The following is a 21,598-nucleotide window of genomic DNA, read 5'->3' as shown; positions in this document are numbered from 1 at the left end:
CCTATTGTATTCAGTATTATGTCCACCTGAGGAATCCTGGAGAGCACTGTGTATATTTATATATATATAATAGAATGTGCATTATATTTATATACAACATTAGGTACAGCACTAAATCCTGCACATACAATAGGCATAACACATATATATTGCACAATGAGCACTATATAAAGATATCTGCCAGCTGGCATACACACGTATCACATACTGTTACTAGGGCACCTGCTGAGCACTCTGAAGATAGCATAAGTACGACAAGATGCCTCTAGCCCACAGCTCATCACCTGCTTGTTACTCCTTCTTCACCAGGAGCTGACAATTTAATATGCTCAGGTAACATGGGATTCCAGCACCACACCCTTGATAAAACAACTGACCTGTTCTGGTTCTCCCCACAAAGGGTTAAAGGATCCTGCTGAGTCTGTTAATGTGTTTGAGAGGTGAGCCCGGTCTCTCTCAGTGCCTGAGTCTCTCCCCTCCTACACAGCGTGCCATTCACAGCTCTGAAGTGGGAGGGGGGAGAGGAGGGGGTACAGAGCAGAGATACTTCTGTATTATTATGATGCAACATGTGTTTAGGGTATTCCTGCTTCAGCCCCCTTATCCTGCATATAGGGCAGTTACCCCACCTTGGCCGGACCTCCCCATACTGAGTGCCCCTTTCTTACTGCATGTTCCAGGGTATGACCAACAGCTGGTACCTTCCTTATACATGGCACTGTCCTACCTAGCCCACCAGCACCCACTTGCACAGCATCACCTAACTTAACTATGGCATCAGGAAATCTGTCTGTGCTCTCTCAGCAACCCACTGGCACTCTCTTCAATCCCAAGGGAAATGCTGCCCCTTAGAACCCTGCTTCCCTATCTTATCACTACCAAGCAATCTCCTGGGTGCAGGCTGACAATTTTATTACAAAAGTGCTATAAACTGACACACATTATTATACATGAGTGTATTCACTATAATACTTTACAATCCTATAATACTTCCTCTCAACACTCCAAACACCCCAAATATAGCACCCCAATACCCAGCACTGTTTCTATTGCTGTTAAGCTGTAACACATCCCCCCTGTATCACACACAGCATCCGGATATTCAGCTCGTCTTAGTGAACCACACAACACAGTTCACCATCTCCCCCCCCAAAAAAAAATCCAGCTGCGCATCACCCACAAAAAAATCATACAGTGCCTCAACTGAGCTACACCGTACCCCAAAAATGTCAGCAGAACTTTCAATAAGCTACTGTAACCCAAAATCCAGCAGTACCTCCAATAAGATACACAGTACCCCTACAATGCAGCAGTGCCTCCAATAAGCTACACAATACCCCTAAAATGCAGCAGTGCCTCCAATAAGCTACACAGTACCCCTAAAACTCAGCAGTGCCTCTAATAAGCTACAAAGTACCCATAAAACGCAGCAGTGCCTCTAATAAGCTACACAGTACCCTTAAAATGCAGCAGTGTCTCAAGTAAGCTACACAGTACCCCTAAAACACAGCAGTGCCTCTAATAAGCTACAAAGTACCTCTAAGACACAGTAGTGCCTCTAATAAGCTACACAGTACCTCTAAGACACAGCAGTGCCTCTAATAAGCTACACAGTACCCATAAAACGCAGCAGTGCCTCTAATAAGCTACACAGTACCCCTACAATGCAGCAGTGCCTCCAATAAGCTACACAATACCCCTAAAATGCAGCAGTGCCTCCAATAAGCTACACAGTACCCCTAAAACTCAGCAGTGCCTCTAATAAGCTACACAGTACCCATAAAACGCAGCAGTGCCTCTAATAAGCTACACAGTACCCTTAAAATGCAGCAGTGTCTCAAGTAAGCTACACAGTACCCCTAAAACACAGCAGTGCCTCTAATAAGCTACAAAGTACCTCTAAGACACAGTAGTGCCTCTAATAAGCTACACAGTACCTCTAAGACACAGCAGTGCCTCTAATAAGCTACACAGTACCCATAAAACGCAGCAGTGCCTCTAATAAGCTACACAGTACCCTTAAAATGCAGCAGTGTCTCAAGTAAGCTACACAGTACCCCTAAAACACAGCAGTGCCTCTAATAAGCTACAAAGTACCTCTAAGACACAGCAGTGCCTCTAATAAGCTACAAAGTACCCCTAAAACACAGCAGTGCCTCTAATAAGCTACACAGTACCCCTAAAACACAGCAGTGCCTCTAATAAGCTACAAAGTACCTCTAAAACACAGCAGTGCCTCTAATAAGCTATACCCCCAAAACGCAGCAGTTCCTCCAGTGTGATGCACAGTGTCCCAAAACTCATCAGTGTCTTCTGTCAGCTACATAGGATCCCAAATATTAATCAGCACTTTTAGGGAGCTACACTGTGTCCCAAAAAACAGCAATGCCTCCACAGTGCCCCACAAGTTTAGTAGTAATTTAGCAGTATTTCTTTTAACTCCAGTTCCCCAAAATCCAGCAGTTTCCAAATAACTTACTACCATAAAATTCTGCAGTGCTTGCACAGTGCCACAGGAACCCTAAATTCTGCAGTGCTTGCACAGTGCCACAGGAACCCTAAATTCTGCAGTGCTTGCGCAGTGCCACACGAACCAGAACTATCCCACAGCAAACTGAAGGTTTCAAAACACCACTAAATAAAATGTTTTGTTTCCTGTGCCACGTTCTACCTTAAACATATCCAAGACTCAGTAAAACACTTTGCATCTCTGCAGCTTTTCCTACCATGATGTTTCCCCCAAGACTCACATAAATACCTTTAAGAATCATACTTCTTCCACCCAAGAGCCATCAGCCAGAACTGCTTCCCCAGTCACATTTCAGCTAAGTCACAACAACAACCTGCTGCACTAATGTACCTCCCTTGAATTGTGCTGTTCCCAAATTCTCGCAGTCTTCACCAGTCGGTCTCAGCATCTGGACACTCTCTCACCACATAGCCAGTCATGTTCTGATATTTAGAAGCACTGAGAACCTTCCTCATCTATGAAGGACTGTCAGAAACAGCCCAGAAACAAATTGCCTGGACAGGATTGTTATTCAATGCTTTCCCTCACACCAAATGATTCCAGTTGTATAATCCACTCTGCAGAGTCCAGGGGAAAAGTGCATAGCTTCCAGTAGCATATTATTGCTAATACAGACATTCAGAGCTGCACATGCACACACTAAATATGCACATCACTGTATACACAGAGCTGCACATGCACACACACAAACATATGTACATCACTGTATACACACAGAGATAAACATGCACACACAAATACATGTGCATCACTGCATACACAGAGATATACAAGCACACACACACACATGCACATCACTGCATACACAGAGATACACATGCACACACACATACATGCACATTACTGCATACACAGAGATACACATGCACACACACAAATACATGCACATTCCTGCATACACAGAGATACACATGCACACACACACACGAACATCACTGCATACACAGAGATACACATGCACACACACAAATACATGCACATAACTGCATACACAGAGATACACAAGCACACACACACACAGAGACACACATGCACATCACTGCATACACAGAGATACACATGCACACACACACACATGCACATCCCTGCATACACAGAGATACACATGCACACACACATACATGCACATCACTGCATACACAGAGATACACATGCACACACACATACATGCACATTCCTGCATACACAGAGATACACATGAACACACACAAATACATGCACATAACTGCATACACAGAGATACACATGAACACACACAAATACATGCACATAACTGCATACACAGAGATGCACAAGCACACACACACACATGCACATCACTGCATACACAGAGATACACATGCACACACACATACATGCACATCACTGCATACACAGAGATACACAAGCACACACACACATACATGCACATCCCTGCATACACAGAGATACACATGCACACACACATACATGCACATTCCTGCATACACAGAGATACACATGCACACACACATACATGCACATTCCTGCATACACAGAGATACACATGCACACACACACACATACATGCACATTCCTGCATACACAGAGATACACATGCACACACACATACATGCACATCACTGCATACACAGAGATACACATGCACATAACTGCATACTTAGAGATACACATGCACACACACACACACATACATGCACATAACTGCATACACAGAGATACACATTCACACACACATAGATGCACATCACTACATACACAGAAATACACACATACATGCACATCACTGCATACACAGAAATACACATGCACACACACACACATACATGCACATCACTACATACACAGAGATACACATGCACACACACATACATGCACATCACTTCATACACAGAAATACACATGCACACACACATACATGCACATCACTACATACACAGAAATAAACATGCACACACACAAATATATGCACATCACTGCATACACAGAAATACACATGCACACACACAAATACATGCACATCACTACATACACAGAAATACACATGCACACACACAAATACATGCACATCACTACATACACAGAGATACACAAGCACACACACAAATACATGCACATAACTGCATACACAGAAATACACATGCACACACACAAATACATGCACATCACTACAATGTATATATATGCTCCCTAGATATTATAATATTCTTACATCACTACATACACAGAGATACACATGCACACACACAAATACATGCACATCACTGCATACTTAGAGATACACATGAACACACACAAATACATGCACATCACTGTATACACACAGAGATAAACATGAACACACACAAATACATGCACATCACTGCATACACAGAGATACACATTCACATACACAAATACATGCACATCACTGCATACAAAGAGATACACATGCACACACACAAATACATGCACATAACTGCATACACAGAGATACACATGCACACACACATACATGCACATCATTACATACACAGAAATACACATGCACACACACAAATACATGCACATCACTACATACACAGAGATACACATGCACACAAATACATGCACATCACTGTATACACAAAGCGATACACATGCACACACACATACATGCACATCATTACATACACATAAATACACATGCACACACAAATACATGCACATAACTGCATACACAGAAATACACATGCACACACACAAATACATGCACATAACTGCATACACAGAAATACACATGCACACACACACATACATGCACATCACTGCATACTTAGAGATACACATGAACACACACAAATACATGCACATCACTGTATACACACAGAGATAAACATGAACACACACAAATACATGCACATCACTGCATACACAGAGATACACATTCACACACACAAATACATGCACATCACTGCATACACAGAGATACACATGCACATACACATACATGCACATCACTACATACACAGAAATACACATGCACACACAAATACATGCACATAACTGCATACACAGAAATACACATGCACACACACAAATACATGCACATCACTACATACACAGAGATACACATGCACACAAATACATGCACATCCCTGCATACACAGAGATACACAAGCACACACACAAATACATGCACATCACTGCATACACAGAGATACACATGCACACACACAAATACATGCACATAACTGCATACACAGAGATACACATGCACACACACAAATACATGCACAGAACTGCATACTTAGAGATACACATGCACACAAATACATGCACACAAATACATGCACATAACTGCATACACAGAGATACACATGCACACACACATACATGCACATAACTGCATACACACAGATACACATGCACACACACACATACATGCACATCACTGTATACACACAGATACACATGCACACACACAAATACATGCACATAACCGCATACACAGAAATACACATGCACACAAATACATCCACATCACTGCTTACACAGAGATACACATGCACACACACAAATACATGCACATAACTGCATACACAGAGATACACATGCACACACACAAATACATGCACAGAACTGCATACTTAGAGATACACATGCACACAAATACATGCACACAAATACATGCACATAACTGCATACACAGAGATACACATGCACACACACATACATGCACATAACTGCATACACACAGATACACATGCACACACACACATACATGCACATCACTGTATACACACAGATACACATGCACACACACAAATACATGCACATAACTGCATACACAGAGATACACATGCACACAAATACATCCACATCACTGCTTACACAGAGATACACATGCACACACACAAATACATGCACATAACTGCATACACAGAAATACACATGCACACCCACAAATACATGCACATAACTGCATACACAGAAATACACATGCACACACACAAATACACGCACATCACTACATACACAGAGATACACATGCACACAAATACATGCACATCACTACATACACAGAGATACACATGCACATAACTGCATATACAGAGATACACATGCACACAAATACATGCACATCACTGTACACACAGAGATACACATGCACACACACAAATACATGCACATCACTACATACACAGAGATACACATGCACACACACAAATACATGCACATCACTACATACACACAGATACACATGCACACACACAAATACATGCACATAACTGCATACACAGAGATACACATGCACACACACAAATACATGCACATCACTGCATACACAGAGATACACATGCACACACACAAATACATGCACATAACTGCATACACCGAGATACACATGCACACACACAAATACATGCACATCACTGCATACACACAGATACACATGCACACACACAAATACATGCACATAACTGCATACACAGAGATACACATGCACACACACAAATACATGCACATCACTGCATACACAGAGATACACATGCACACACACAAATACATGCACATAACTGCATACACCGAGATACACATGCACACACACAAATACATGCACATAACTGCATACACACAGATGCACATGCACACACACATATACATGCACATAACTGCATACACACAGATACACATGCACACACACAAATACATGCACATCACTTCATACACAGATACACATACACACACACAGATGCATCCACATCACTGCATACACAGAGATACACATGCACACACACACACACACATGCACATCACTGTATACACACAGAGATAAACATGCACACACAAATACATGTGCATCACTGCATACACAGAGATACACAAGCACACACACACATGCACATCACTGTATACACACAGATACACATGCACACACACATACATGCACATCACTGTATACACACAGATACACATGCACACACACATACATGCACATCACTGTATACACACAGATACACATGCACACACACATACATGCACATAACTGCATACACACAGATACACATGCACACACACAAATACATGCACATAACTGCATACACACAGATACACATGCACACACACATACATGCACATAACTGCATACACACAGATACACATGCACACACAAATACATGCACATAACTGCATACACAGAGATACACATGCACACACACATACATGCACATAACTGCATACACACAGATACACATGCACACACACATGCACATAACTGCATACACACAGATACACATGCACACACACACATACATGCACATCACTGTATACACACAGATACACATGCACACACACAAATACATGCACATCACTGCATACACACAGATACACATGCACACACACAAATACATGCACATAACTGCATACACAGAGATACACATGCACACAAATACATCCACATCACTGCTTACACAGAGATACACATGCACACACACAAATACATGCACATAACTGCATACACAGAAATACACATGCACACCCACAAATACATGCACATAACTGCATACACAGAAATACACATGCACACACACAAATACACGCACATCACTACATACACAGAGATACACATGCACACAAATACATGCACATCACTACATACACAGAGATACACATGCACATAACTGCATATACAGAGATACACATGCACACAAATACATGCACATCACTGTACACACAGAGATACACATGCACACACACAAATACATGCACATCACTACATACACAGAGATACACATGCACACACACAAATACATGCACATCACTACATACACACAGATACACATGCACACACACAAATACATGCACATAACTGCATACACAGAGATACACATGCACACACACAAATACATGCACATCACTGCATACACAGAGATACACATGCACACACACAAATACATGCACATAACTGCATACACCGAGATACACATGCACACACACAAATACATGCACATCACTGCATACACACAGATACACATGCACACACACAAATACATGCACATAACTGCATACACAGAGATACACATGCACACACACAAATACATGCACATCACTGCATACACAGAGATACACATGCACACACACAAATACATGCACATAACTGCATACACCGAGATACACATGCACACACACAAATACATGCACATAACTGCATACACACAGATGCACATGCACACACACATATACATGCACATAACTGCATACACACAGATACACATGCACACACACAAATACATGCACATCACTTCATACACAGATGCACATACACACACACACAGATGCATCCACATCACTGCATACACAGAGATACACATGCACACACACACACACACACATGCACATCACTGTATACACACAGAGATAAACATGCACACACAAATACATGTGCATCACTGCATACACAGAGATACACAAGCACACACACACATGCACATCACTGTATACACACACATACACATGCACACACACATACATGCACATCACTGTATACACACAGATACACATGCACACACACATACATGCACATCACTGTATACACACAGATACACATGCACACACACATACATGCACATCACTGTATACACACAGATACACATGCACACACACATACATGCACATCACTGTATACACACAGATACACATGCACACACACAAATACATGTGCATCACTGCATACACAGAGATACACAAGCACACACACACACATGCACATCACTGCATACACAGAGATACACATGCACACACACACACATGCACATCACTGTATACACACAGAGATAAACATGCACACACAAATACATGTGCATCACTGCATACACAGAGATACACATGCACACACAAACATGCCCATCACTATATACACAGATGCCTACTTACATAGTAAAATGCATGCACTGACAAACACTCCAAAATAGATTTACCCAGAGAAAAAAATGTATGCATCCTCAGAAATTTATATACAGATACATTTATTTATTAATGTGTAAACTCTAACAGACACTCATATACACATATACTTGTTAATACCTAATCTCTTGCTGAAATTCATATATAAATACTCATAGGAGAGAAGAAACAGATCCCCCCCCCTACTGACATGCTCACGGGAATATAAATGTAAATGAAGAATTCCTACATACACAGGTAAGTGAAAAAAATACATAACCAGGTGCGCTGCGTAATATGATCGTGCTTTATAAACAAATACATTACAAAAATAATAAATAGCGACTTTGAACACATACCAAGGCCTCTAGTTATCAAGCCGTCAACCTCATATATGCAGGAATTCCGCAGCGTATTTGTGGCGAGGCTGATTCGCCTTAATTATCAAGCCCTACACACCGGCAAAAGTAGAATTTAGTGACATAAGCTTTGATCAGCCGGACTCAGTCCGACACAGATCGATTCTTACGTCACTCCAGATGTTCCGCACACAAGTTCGGCACAATCTGACTACTTTTGCTAGTTATCAAAAAACTAGCAGGTACGCTCGGCTCTTTTCCGGCCCAGCGTACCTGGTTTTCATTCCTCCCTGGAGGCGGCGGATCCCATAGGAATCAATGGGAGTCTGACCATAGCGAAAGTTCCTGTTCGCTGCTGCCCGACATCCCATTGATTCCTATGGGAGCTGTCTGCACCTAACACCCTAACATGTACCCCGAGTCTAAACACCACTAATCTGTCCCCCCCTACACCGCCGCAACTAAATAAAGTTATTACCCCCTAAACCGCCGCTCCCTGAGCCCATCGCTACTCTAATAAACTGATTAACTCCTAAACCGCCGCTACCGGACGCCACCACCACTCTAATAAATATGTAAACCCTTAAACCGCCGCTCCCGGACCCCGCCGCCACTCTAATAAATATGTTAACCCCTAAACCGCCGCTCCCGGACCCCGCCGCCACTCTAATAAATATGTTAACCCCTAAACCGCTGCTCCCGGACCCCGCCACCACCTACATAATACCTACATAATACCTATTAACCCCTATCCTGCCCCCCCTACACCGCCGCAACTGTAATAAATGTATTAACCCCTATCCTGCCCCCCCTACACCGCCGCAACTATTAACCCCTAAACCTAAGTCTAACCCTAACACCCCCCTAACTTAAATATTAATTAAATACATCTAAATATTATAACTCTTATAACTAAATTAATCCTATTTAAAACTAAATACTTTCCTTTAAAATAAACCCTAATCTAGCTAAAATATAAATAATAATTATATTGTATCTATTTTTAGGATTTATTTTTATTTTACAGGCAAATTTCAATTTATTTTAACTAGGTACAATAGCTATTAAATAGTTATTAACTATTTAATAGCTACCTAGTTAAAATAAAGAGAAATGTACCTGTAAAATAAAAACTAACCTAAGTTACAATTACACCTAACACTACACTATCATTAAATAAATTATTCCTATTTAAAACTAAATACTTACCTGTAAAATAAACCCTAAGATAGCTACAATGTAATTAATAATTAAATTGTAGCTATTTTAGGATTAAAATATATTTGACAGGTAACTTTGTATTTATTTTAGCTAGTTAGAATAGTTATTAAATATTTATTAACTATTTAATAACTACCTAGCTAAAAGAAATACAAAATTACCTGTAAAATAAATCCTAACCTAAGTTACAATTAAACCTAACACTACACTATCATTAAATTAATTAAATAAATTACCTACAAATAACTACAAATAAATACAATTAAATAAACTAACTAAAGTACAAAAAATAAAAAAAACTAAGTTACAAAAAATAAAAAAATAAGTTACAAACATTTAAGAAATATTACAACAATTTTAAGCTACTTACACCTAATCTAAGCCCCCTAATAAAATAACAAAGCCCCCCAAAATAAAAAAATGCCCTACCCTATTCTACATTAAAAAGTTAACAGCTCTATTACCTTACCAGCCCTTAAAATGGCCTTTTGTGGGGCATGCCCCAAAGAATTCAGCTCTTTTGCCTGTAAAAATAAAATACACCCCCCCAACATTAAAACCCACCACCCACACACCCCTACTCTAACCCAAACCCCCCTTAAATAAACCTAACACTACCCCCCTGAAGATCATCCTACCTTTAGCTGTCTTCAGCCAGCCGACCACGATGGAACAGAAGAAGACATCCGGAGCGGCAGAAGTCATCATCCAAGGGGCGCTGAAGAAGTCTTCCATCTGATTGAAGTCAACATCCAAGCGGCGCTGAAGAAGTCTTCCATCCGATTGAAGTCATCATCCAGGCAGCGTCTTCAATCTTCATCCATCCGGAGCAGAGCGGAGCCATCTTCAGACGAGCCAACGCAGAGCCATCTTCTTCCACCGACGACTGAACGACGAATGACGGTTCCTTTAAGTGACGTCATCCAAGATGGCGTCCCTCGAATTCCGATTGGCTGATAGGATTCTATCAGCCAATCGGAATTAAAGTAGGAAAAATCTGATTGGCTGATTAAATCAGCCAATCAGATTGAAGTTCAATCCGATTGGCTGATCCAATCAGTCAATCAGATTGATCTTGCATTCTATTGGCTGTTCCGATCAGCCAATAGAATGCAAGATTAATCTGATTGGCTGATTGGATCAGCCAATCGGATTGAACTTCCTACCTTAATTCCGATTGGCTGATAGAATCCTATCAGCCAATCGGAATTCAAGGGACGCCATCTTGGTTGACGTCACTTAAAGGAACCGTCATTCGTCGTTCAGTCGTCGGTGGAAGAAGATAGCTCCGCGTCGGCTCGTCTGAAGATGGCTCCGCTCCGGATGGATGAAGATTGAAGACGCCGCCTGGATGATGACTTCAGTCGGATGGAAGACTTCTTCAGCTCCCCTTGGATGATGACTTCAATCGGATGGAAGACTTCTTCAGCGCCCCTTGGATGAAGACTTCGGCCGCTCCGGATCTCCTCTTCTGTTCCATCGGTGGTCAGCTGGCTGAAGACGGCTAAAGGTAGGATGATCTTCAGGGGGGTAGTGTTAGGTTTATTTAAGGGGGGTTTGGGTTAGAGTAGGGGTATGTGGGTGGTGGGTTTTAATGTTGGGGGGGTTGTATTTTATTTTTACAGGCAAAAGAGCTGAATACTTTGGGGCATGCCCCGCAAAAGGCCCTTTTAAAGGGCTGGTAAGGTAATAGAGCTGTTAACTTTTTAATGTAGAATAGGGTAGGGCATTTTTTTATTTTGCAGGGCTTTGTTATTTTATTAGGGGGCTTAGATTAGGTGTAAGAAGCTTAAAATTGTTGTAATATTTTTGAAATGTTTGTAACTTATTTTTTTTTACTTTTTGTAACTTATTTTTTTTATTTTTTGTACTTTAGTTAGTTTATTTAATTGTAGTTATTTGTAGGTAATTTATTTAATTAATTTAATGATAGTGTAGTGTTAGATTTAATTGTAACTTAGGTTAGGATTTATTTTACAGGTAAGTTTGTATTTCTTTTAGATAGGTAGTTATTAAATAGTTAATAACTATTTAATAACTATTCTAACTAGCTAAAATAAATACAAAGATACCTGTAAAATAAATATAAATCCTAAAATAGCTACAATGTAATTATTAATTACATTGTAGCTATCTTAGGGTTTATTTTACAGGTAAGTATTTAGTTTAAAAAGGGAATAATTTATTTAATGGTAGTGTAGTGTTAGGTGTAATTGTAACTTAGGTTAGTTTTTATTTTACAGGTAAATTTCTCTTTATTTTAAATTATGAAAATATAAGTAGCGCTACTGAATTTTGTGGAGCTATACAAATAATATCATATTCAGCTTAACTAAAGAACTAAAGTTTTCACATGATATATATATATATATATATATATATATATATATATATATATATATATATATATATATATATATATATATGCAGCCACAAATCAGCAACAAGATCCTAGTAGTGCATTGTTGCTCCTGAGCCTACCTAGATATGCTTTTCAACAAAGGTTTTCAATGGAACAAAGCAAATTAGATAAATGCACAACTCATTCTTACAGTTAAAACAATTATTCTAAAGGCTAAAAAGGCCTTTATAATAAGTATGCCAATCCTGACCCCATTAAAACATATATAAATATATACATTTTTTTTTTTTTTAATTAGCATTACCAACTTTCCAATTTTCTTTTATCATTAAATTTGCTTTGTTCTCTTGCTATTCTTTGTTGAAAGCTAAACCTAGGTAGGCTCATATGATAATTTCTCCGCCCTTAAAGGCCGCCTCTTATCTCAGTGCATTTGACAGTTTTTCCACAGCTAGACTGGGCTAGTTCATGTGTGCCATATTAGATAAACATTGTGCTCACTCCCATGGAGTTATTTATGAGTCAGCACTGGTTGGCTAAAATGCATGTTTGTAAATAGCACATCAATAATGAGGCAGTCTGCAGAGACTTAGATACAAGGTAATCACAGAGGTAAAAAGTATATTAATATAACTGAGATAAGAAGCAGTCTGCAGAGGCTTAGATACAAGGTAATCACAGAGGTAAAAAGTATATTAATATAACAGTGTTGGTTAATGATTAATTGGGGAATGGGTAATAAAGGGATTATTTATTTTTCTAAACAATAAAAAAGGACACATTTTTTAATATTTATTGCATTTGTCTGAAAATGATAAACAAATAAACTTTTTTTTTTTAGTAGATTCATTTGTGCGATTATAATAATTTCTCTAAAAGGTTTGAAAACCTTTAAATTTACATATTTAATTGGGAAAAAAACAAACCATACAAAAAATACTTTCATTCCTCACACAAAAAATAAATGGTTTAATCCAATATACGTTAATGGGGCTGTTTGGGATCCATTTATTAATGAAAATCCATTTACTTTCTATTTCCCATAGGGAGAGTCTTCAGGGGAGCTGAGGAGATTAAACTTTAATAAAGTCAAACTAGGAGCTAGTGCTACTTATACAAGCCAGTAGCAGCAGCACAAAAATATATATATATATATATATAAAAAAAAAGAAGTATATATTTATATATGTTTTAATGGGGTCAGGATTGGCATACTTATTGACTGTCACTAAATTTATCAACTGACAAGGACATTGCTACATCCCACCTAAATAGTATAAATTTGAACTGTTTTATGCCGTTTTAGCCTTTAGAATAATTGTTTTAACTGTAAGAATGAGTTGTGCATTTTTTTTGTTCATTTTCCATTAAAGAGACCACTTGTTTATCATTTTAAGACAAATGCAACAAATATAGCAGTTGCCCCCCCCCCCCTTCATCCGAATACATTTGTGTAGAAATGAGACTTCTATTATTAAACGTGCAGTTGGTATTATACACAAATATGCATATACAGTTGTGAGTGCACTGTGTAACTTTCTGTATGCTCCAGAATCACTTGTTATATTAAATAGCATAGAAGACATTCCAGTGTGTTACATGGGCAGCACCATTCAGCTGCTAACAAAGAGAGTCAGGGGGAGAGGGCAAGATAAGCAAAGTCATAGAGAAAGAGGGGAGAGGAAAAGAGGAAGGAAGAGAGAGAGAGAGAAAGAAAGAAAGAGAGAAAGAAAGAAAGAGAGAAAGAAAGAAAGAGAGAGAGAGAAAGAAAGTGAGAGGGAGAGAGAAAGAAAGTGAGAGGGAGAGAGAGAAAGAAAGTGAGAGGGAGAGAGAAAGAAAGTGAGAGGGAGAGAGACAGAGAGAGAGAGAAAGAAAGAAAGAAAGAAAGAAAGAAAGAAAGAAAGAAAGAAAGAAAGAAAGAAAGAAAGAGAGAGAGAGAAAGTGAGAGAGAGAGAGAGAGAGAGAGAGAGAGAGAGAGAAAGAAAGTGAGAGGGAGAGAGAAAGAAAGTGAGAGGGAGAGAGAAAGAAAGTGAGAGGGAGAGAGAAAGAAAGTGAGAGGGAGAGAGACAGAGAGAGAAAGAAAGAAAGAAAGAAAGAAAGAAAGAAAGAAAGAAAGAGAGAGAAAGTGAGAGAGAGAGAGAGAAAGAAAGTGAGAGGGAGAGAGAAAGAAAGTGAGAGGGAGAGAGAGAAAGAAAGTGAGAGGGAGAGAGAAAGAAAGTGAGAGGGAGAGAGACAGAGAGAGAAAGAAAGAAAGAAAGAAAGAAAGAAAGAAAGAAAGAAAGAAAGAAAGAAAGAAAGAAAGAAAGAAAGAAAGAAAGAGAGAGAGAAAGTGAGAGAGAGAGAGAAAGAAAGTGAGAGGGAGAGAGACAGAGAGAGAGAAAGAAAGAAAAATAAATTCTCCCTCATCTTATCTCTGTATCTATATTAAAGCCCAATACTTAGAACAATTGAAATGAACATTTTATTTCTTATCTCTCTACCCCCCTCTGCTAGAGTGTAATTTATACTGCTGGCTATGCTTACATAGTTTTCGTATAGCCAATACTTAAAGGGATGTTCTGTTCAAAATTTAAATGCACATAGATGAATTACATCTTTAAACAGAAACATATTTGCAATATACTATACATGTAAAAGTTATCATTGTTTTAGTGTTAATATTTTTCTCTGCATGTGCATGAGAAGCATAGCTAGATATTCTCAGTGCACCAGCATGTTATATGCTGCAGCTGCACAGAATGCCAGTGGGGCTCGAATCATGTCAGCAATTAACAAATTGAGTCATTACCAGATGGTACAAGCACCGTAGACTCTCTGAGAAAGTGCTATGTTTAAAATTCTGGTGCATGGTGCATACTTAAATACTCTTTTAAAACAGCTAATGCATGTATATTAGAAAATGCTTTTATTCAAACTGTAACGCATCCATGTGGATTCCAATTTTGGCTGGAATGTCCCTTTAAGTAATACAATAGCCAGTGTAGGTTGGGATACAACAGGTAAAAGTAGCTATTCTGCACACCAAAATAAAGGTAAAGGAGCTGTTTTTAAACCATTAAAAATAATTCTAATTGATGATAATTAGGAACAAATTAAAGGGGAAACCATTTTACAGTACATTGACCCTTTAAAGGGACACTGAACCCAAAATTTTTCTCTTGTGATTCAGACAGAGTGTGCAATTTTAAGCAACTTTCTAATTTACTATTATTATCTATTTTTCTTCGTTCTCTTGCTATCTTTATATGAAAAAGAAGACATCTAAGCTTTTTTTCTTGGTTCAGAACTCTGGACAACAGTTTTTGATTGGTGGATCTATTTATCCACCAATCAGCAAGGACAACCTAAGTTGTTCACCAAAAATGGGCCGGCATCTAAACTTACATTCTTGCATTTCAAATAAAGATACCAAGAGAATAAAGAACTTTTGATAATAGGAGTAAATAAGAAAGTTGCTTAAAATGTCATGCTCTATCTGAATCACAAAAGAAAAAATTTGGGTTCAGTGTCCCTTTAAACGCATAGCAGTATGCAAACAATAGTGCAGTTATTTATGTCACTTTGTAGCTCTTTGTACCCTTAAATCCTTAGATTAGAGCTAAATCCCTGAGTCTTTAGGTCAAATTGTTACAGTTCCCAGGTCTGGGCATGAGATGTGTGAGAGAGAGCCGAATGCGAGAACTAAAAGGGGAATAACAGAGACGTTAGCAGGTGCATTAGGAAGAGTGTAAAACAGATGACAATAGGACAGACACTGTCACAGGAGGTAGTAGGTGTCCCTCCCATGTCACAGGTCACTAACGCCATATTTAACACATTGTCACCTCAGTGACCCATAGCAGTGAGTGGGGTCAGAGGTCGCCCTGCCCAGTGACCCAGCATGCTCTTCTTCCCCAGGGAATGTGCTAAGTGCTGGTTTCTTCCAGTGCAGAGTGTAGGTGGTTCCTGGTTGTCTGTCTGTCTTGTACAGACTTGAAATCACTCAGGTTTTGTGTCTTTTTAAAAAAAATCACTTTTGCCTATTTCTTCCCTCTTTGCTAGGTCACTCTTCAGCCGTTAATAGGACATAAAAGTGCAAACGTTGTTACGTGTATGAGAATTTTACTATTTCACTGTTACTTGTGGGGTTGATCGCAATCATTTGTTAGATAACTATTGGCAAGGTAACAGCTGCAGATTTAGACACAATCACAGTCACTACTGTTTTCATAATCGGTTTTGCTAAATAATTGTCCTGTTAAATGGTGCCTAACATTATGTGCCAGTCCTGTTTCTTCTGATCACAATCATGATTACGATCACGATCATACTTGACAATCATTGATCTATTATCAGGGCCATTTTTATGCTGCTAAAAAAACTTGATAAACCTCCAGACTCACTTTCCCACCTAATAACAGGAACCCTAATAAAGTTTTTCGATGCAACTTTTTTTTTTGCGCACAAACAAAACTCACTGAGATTACGCCATATTAGATGATGTTAGAAAGCAACGTCACCAGATACAAACCCAACCTTCTCCATCAATCAATTTTAAATGGACAGGAAACCCTACAATTTTCTTTCATGATTTGGATAGAACATACAATTTTAAAGAACTTTCCAATTTACTTCTGTTATCAAATATGCTTCATTCTCGTGTTATCCTTTTCTGAAGGAGCATCATTGCAGTACTGGCAGCAAGATGAGCACATCTAGTTAGCCAATCAAAAGAGACAAATGTGTGCAGGCACCAATCAGCAACTTGCTCCCACTAGTGTATGATATGTGTGTATTCTTTTTCAACAAGGGATACCAAGAGAACAAAGCACATTTGAAAATAGAAGTGAATTTAAAAGTGTCTTAAAATTACATTCTCTATCTGAATCATGCAAGGTTAATCTTGACTTTCCTATCCATTGAATAAATGCTTTTACGCTAATAAAAATCTGCTAAATTAATAACCCAACAAACACACGGCCGCTGCATCAATAATGCCCCTCTCCAAATCCTTTAAAAAGACACACATATCTCTATTGTATTGGAGCACAACAGGTTAATTACATAAGTCATCTATTAACACCATCAATACACACTAAAAGGGATGAATCAACACATAGGGGCCTATTTATGAAAGGCCTGTCGGACATGATCCGACATTGCGGATCATGTCCGACAGACCTTGCTGAATGGCGAGAGCAATACACCGTCCCCTGCAGATTCGCGGCCAATTGGCCACTAGCAGGGGGGGTGTCAATCAACCCGATCGTATTCAATCGGGTTGAACTGCGGCCATGTCTGTCCGCCTCCTCAGAGCAGGCGGACAGGTTTCGGAGCAGCGGTCTTTAGATGTGGTCAAAAGTTACACTCCCAATTCTGCTCCTGGTGAGGATGCAGAGAGTGACTGAAAGATACGTAAGTATGCCTACCCCTTATTTGGCTTTCTCGCTGTATCCACTTTGACTATTTATTTAAAGGGCCAGTAATCCTTAGTTTTAAGAATGTGCAATAATATATACTTACCCTAGTATTGACTTTTATCCATATCCCACTGCAGAGTTAATCTGTTTAATACTGTAGTTTTTAATACAAATTGTTGCTCCAAATGTACTTCATGGTTGCCCAATCATCCTTACTATATTTTTCATATTTAACTTATACTGCGGTATGGCTACTCAGAAGCAAACACAAATACAGGTAGTACGGCTGCACCGGACACATAGACTATTTCTTCAATGTGGATAAAAGTAATTTATTGGGACATAAGCATAAAAACACAAGTCAATACTGACATAGAAAAAAGCAAGATAATGAACTGATCACTCCCGGTCCGGAGTGAACAGAAGGGCATCCCAATAAATTACTTTTATCCACATTGAAGAAATAGGGGGTAGTTATCAAGCCGTCTACTTTTCTGACTTCGCCGGCCCAATACGCCCGCCTAAGCTCGCCTACCTTCGCCGCCGCGGACCTTGAATACGTTCGCCTAAGTTATCAAAAAAAGCTGTCAAAAAGCCGCGGGGCGATGAGCAGCGGACTGTGAGAGTTATCACTCATCCGATCTCGCTGCTCTTCGGCTTTTTCCCAGCTTTATTGCTAGCCTGTCACTAAGCACCCACACTAAACTACACTGTTCTATCCCTATACCGGCGCCCCAGGAGCCCCCCGCAACTCAATAAAGTTACTAACCCCTAAACCGCCGCTCGTAGACCCTGCCGCAACTCTTATAAATGTATTAACCCCTAAACCGCCGCTCCCGGACACCGCTGCCACCTACATTATACCTAGTAACCCCTATCCTGCCCCCCCTACACCGTCGCCCTCTATAATAAAGTTATTAACCCCTATCCTGCTGATCCCGCACCTCACCGCAACTAAATAAATAGTTTAACCCCTAAACCGCCGCTCCCTGAACCCGCCGCAACCTATATTAAACCTATTAACCCCTATCCTGTCCCCCCTACACCGTCGTCACCTATAATAAATTTATTAACCCCTATCCTGCCCCCCACTACACCGCCGCCACTGTAATAAAATTATTAACCCCTAAACCTAAGTCTAACCCTAACCCTAACGCCCCCCTAACTTAAATATTAATTAAATAAATCTAAATAATATTTCTATTATTAACTAAATTAATCCTATTTAAAACTAAATACTTACCTTTAAAATAAACCCTAATATAGCTACAATATAAATAATAATTATATTCTAGATATCTTAGGATTTATTTTTATTTTACAGGTACCTTTCAATTTATTTTAACTAGGTACAATAGCTATTAAATAGTTATTAACTATTTAATAGCTTACCTAGCTAAAATAAACTGAAATTTACCTGTAAAATAAATCCTAACCTAAGTTATAATTACACCTAACACTACACTATACTTTAATAAATTATTCCTATTTAAAACTAAATACTTACCTGTAAAATAAACCCTAATATAGCTACAATATAAATAATAATTATATTGTAGCTATCTTAGGATTTATATTTATTTTACAGGTAACTTTGTATTTATTTTAGCTAGTTAGAATAGTTATTAAATAGTTATTAACTATTTAATAACTACCTAGCTAAAAGAAATACAAAATTACCTGTAAAATAAATCCTAACCTAAGTTACAACTAAACCTAATACTACACTATCATTAAATTAATTAAATAAACTACCTACAAATAACTACAATTAAATACAATTACATAAACTAACTAAAGTACAAAAAATAAAAAAAGCTAAGTTACAAAAAATAAAAAAATAAGTTACAAACATTTTAAAAATATTACAACAATTTTAAGCTACTTACACCTAATCTAAGCCCCCTAATAAGATAACAAACCCCCCCAAAATAAAAAAATGCCCTACCCTATTCTAAATTAAATAAAGTTCAAAGCTCTTTTACCTTACCAGCCCTTAAAGGGCCATTTGTGGGGGCATGCCCCTAAAAAGTTCAGCTCTTTTGCCTGTAAAAGAAAAATACAACCCCCCCCCCAACATTAAAACCCACCACCCACATACCCCTAATCTAACCCAAACCCCCCTTACAAAAACCTAACACTAATCCCCTGAAGATCATCCTACCTTGAGTCGTCTTCACTCAGCCGAGCAGCGATGGAACCGAAGTGGACATCCGGAGCGGAAGAAGTTAATCCTCCAAGCGGCGCTGAAGAAATCTTCCATCCGATGAAGTCATCATCCAGGCGGCGCTGAAGAAGTCTTCGATCCGGGCGATGTCATCTTCCAAGAGGCGCTGAAGAGGTCTTCTATCCGGGCGATGTCATCTTCCAAGCCGGGTCTTGAATCTTCCTCCCGCCGACGCGGAACCTCCTTCTTCACCGACGGACTACGACGAATGAAGGCTCCTTTAAGGGACGTCATCCAAGATGGCGTCCCCTCAATTCCGATTGGCTGATAGGATTCTATCAGCCAATCGGAATTAAGATAGGAAAAATCTGATTGACTGATGGAATCAGCCAATCAGATTGAGCTCGCAATATATTGGCTGTTCCGATCAGCCAATAGAATGCGAGCTCAATCTGATTGGCTGATTCCATCTGGAGTGACGTAAGAATCGATCTGTGTCGGACTGTGTCCGGCGGATCGAAGCTTACGTCACAAAATTCTACTTTTGCCGGTCTCGAGCCTTTGATAACTAAGGCGAATCAGCCTCGCCACAAATACGCTGCGGAATTCCAGCGTATTTGAGGTTGACGGCTTGATAACTACCCCCCATAGTCTATGTGTCCGGTGCAGCCGTACTAC

At 39.3% G+C, this 21,598-nt stretch overlaps 1 protein-coding gene across 6 annotated transcripts in view; it reads right to left on the bottom strand.

Annotated features, from left to right (window-relative positions):
* Nucleotides 1-21,598, bottom strand: part of SEMA3B (semaphorin 3B) — a 197,593-nt gene that overhangs the window by 157,929 nt on the left and 18,066 nt on the right. The window contains exon 1 of one of the 6 annotated variants that reach the window (XM_053721172.1): nucleotides 2,861-3,062. The exons of 1 other annotated variant lie outside the window; for it this stretch is intronic. The gene's annotated coding sequence lies outside the window, so the exon portion shown is untranslated. 4 more of the 6 variants (XM_053721171.1, XM_053721170.1, XM_053721173.1 and 1 more) reach the window with 4 other exon arrangements.

This window comes from Bombina bombina, chromosome 7 (assembly GCF_027579735.1).
Source record: "Bombina bombina isolate aBomBom1 chromosome 7, aBomBom1.pri, whole genome shotgun sequence".
Classification (NCBI taxonomy): Eukaryota; Metazoa; Chordata; class Amphibia; order Anura; family Bombinatoridae; genus Bombina; species Bombina bombina.
The sequence above is the reverse complement of the archived record's forward strand: the minus strand, read 5'-3'. Positions and strand labels throughout refer to the sequence as shown.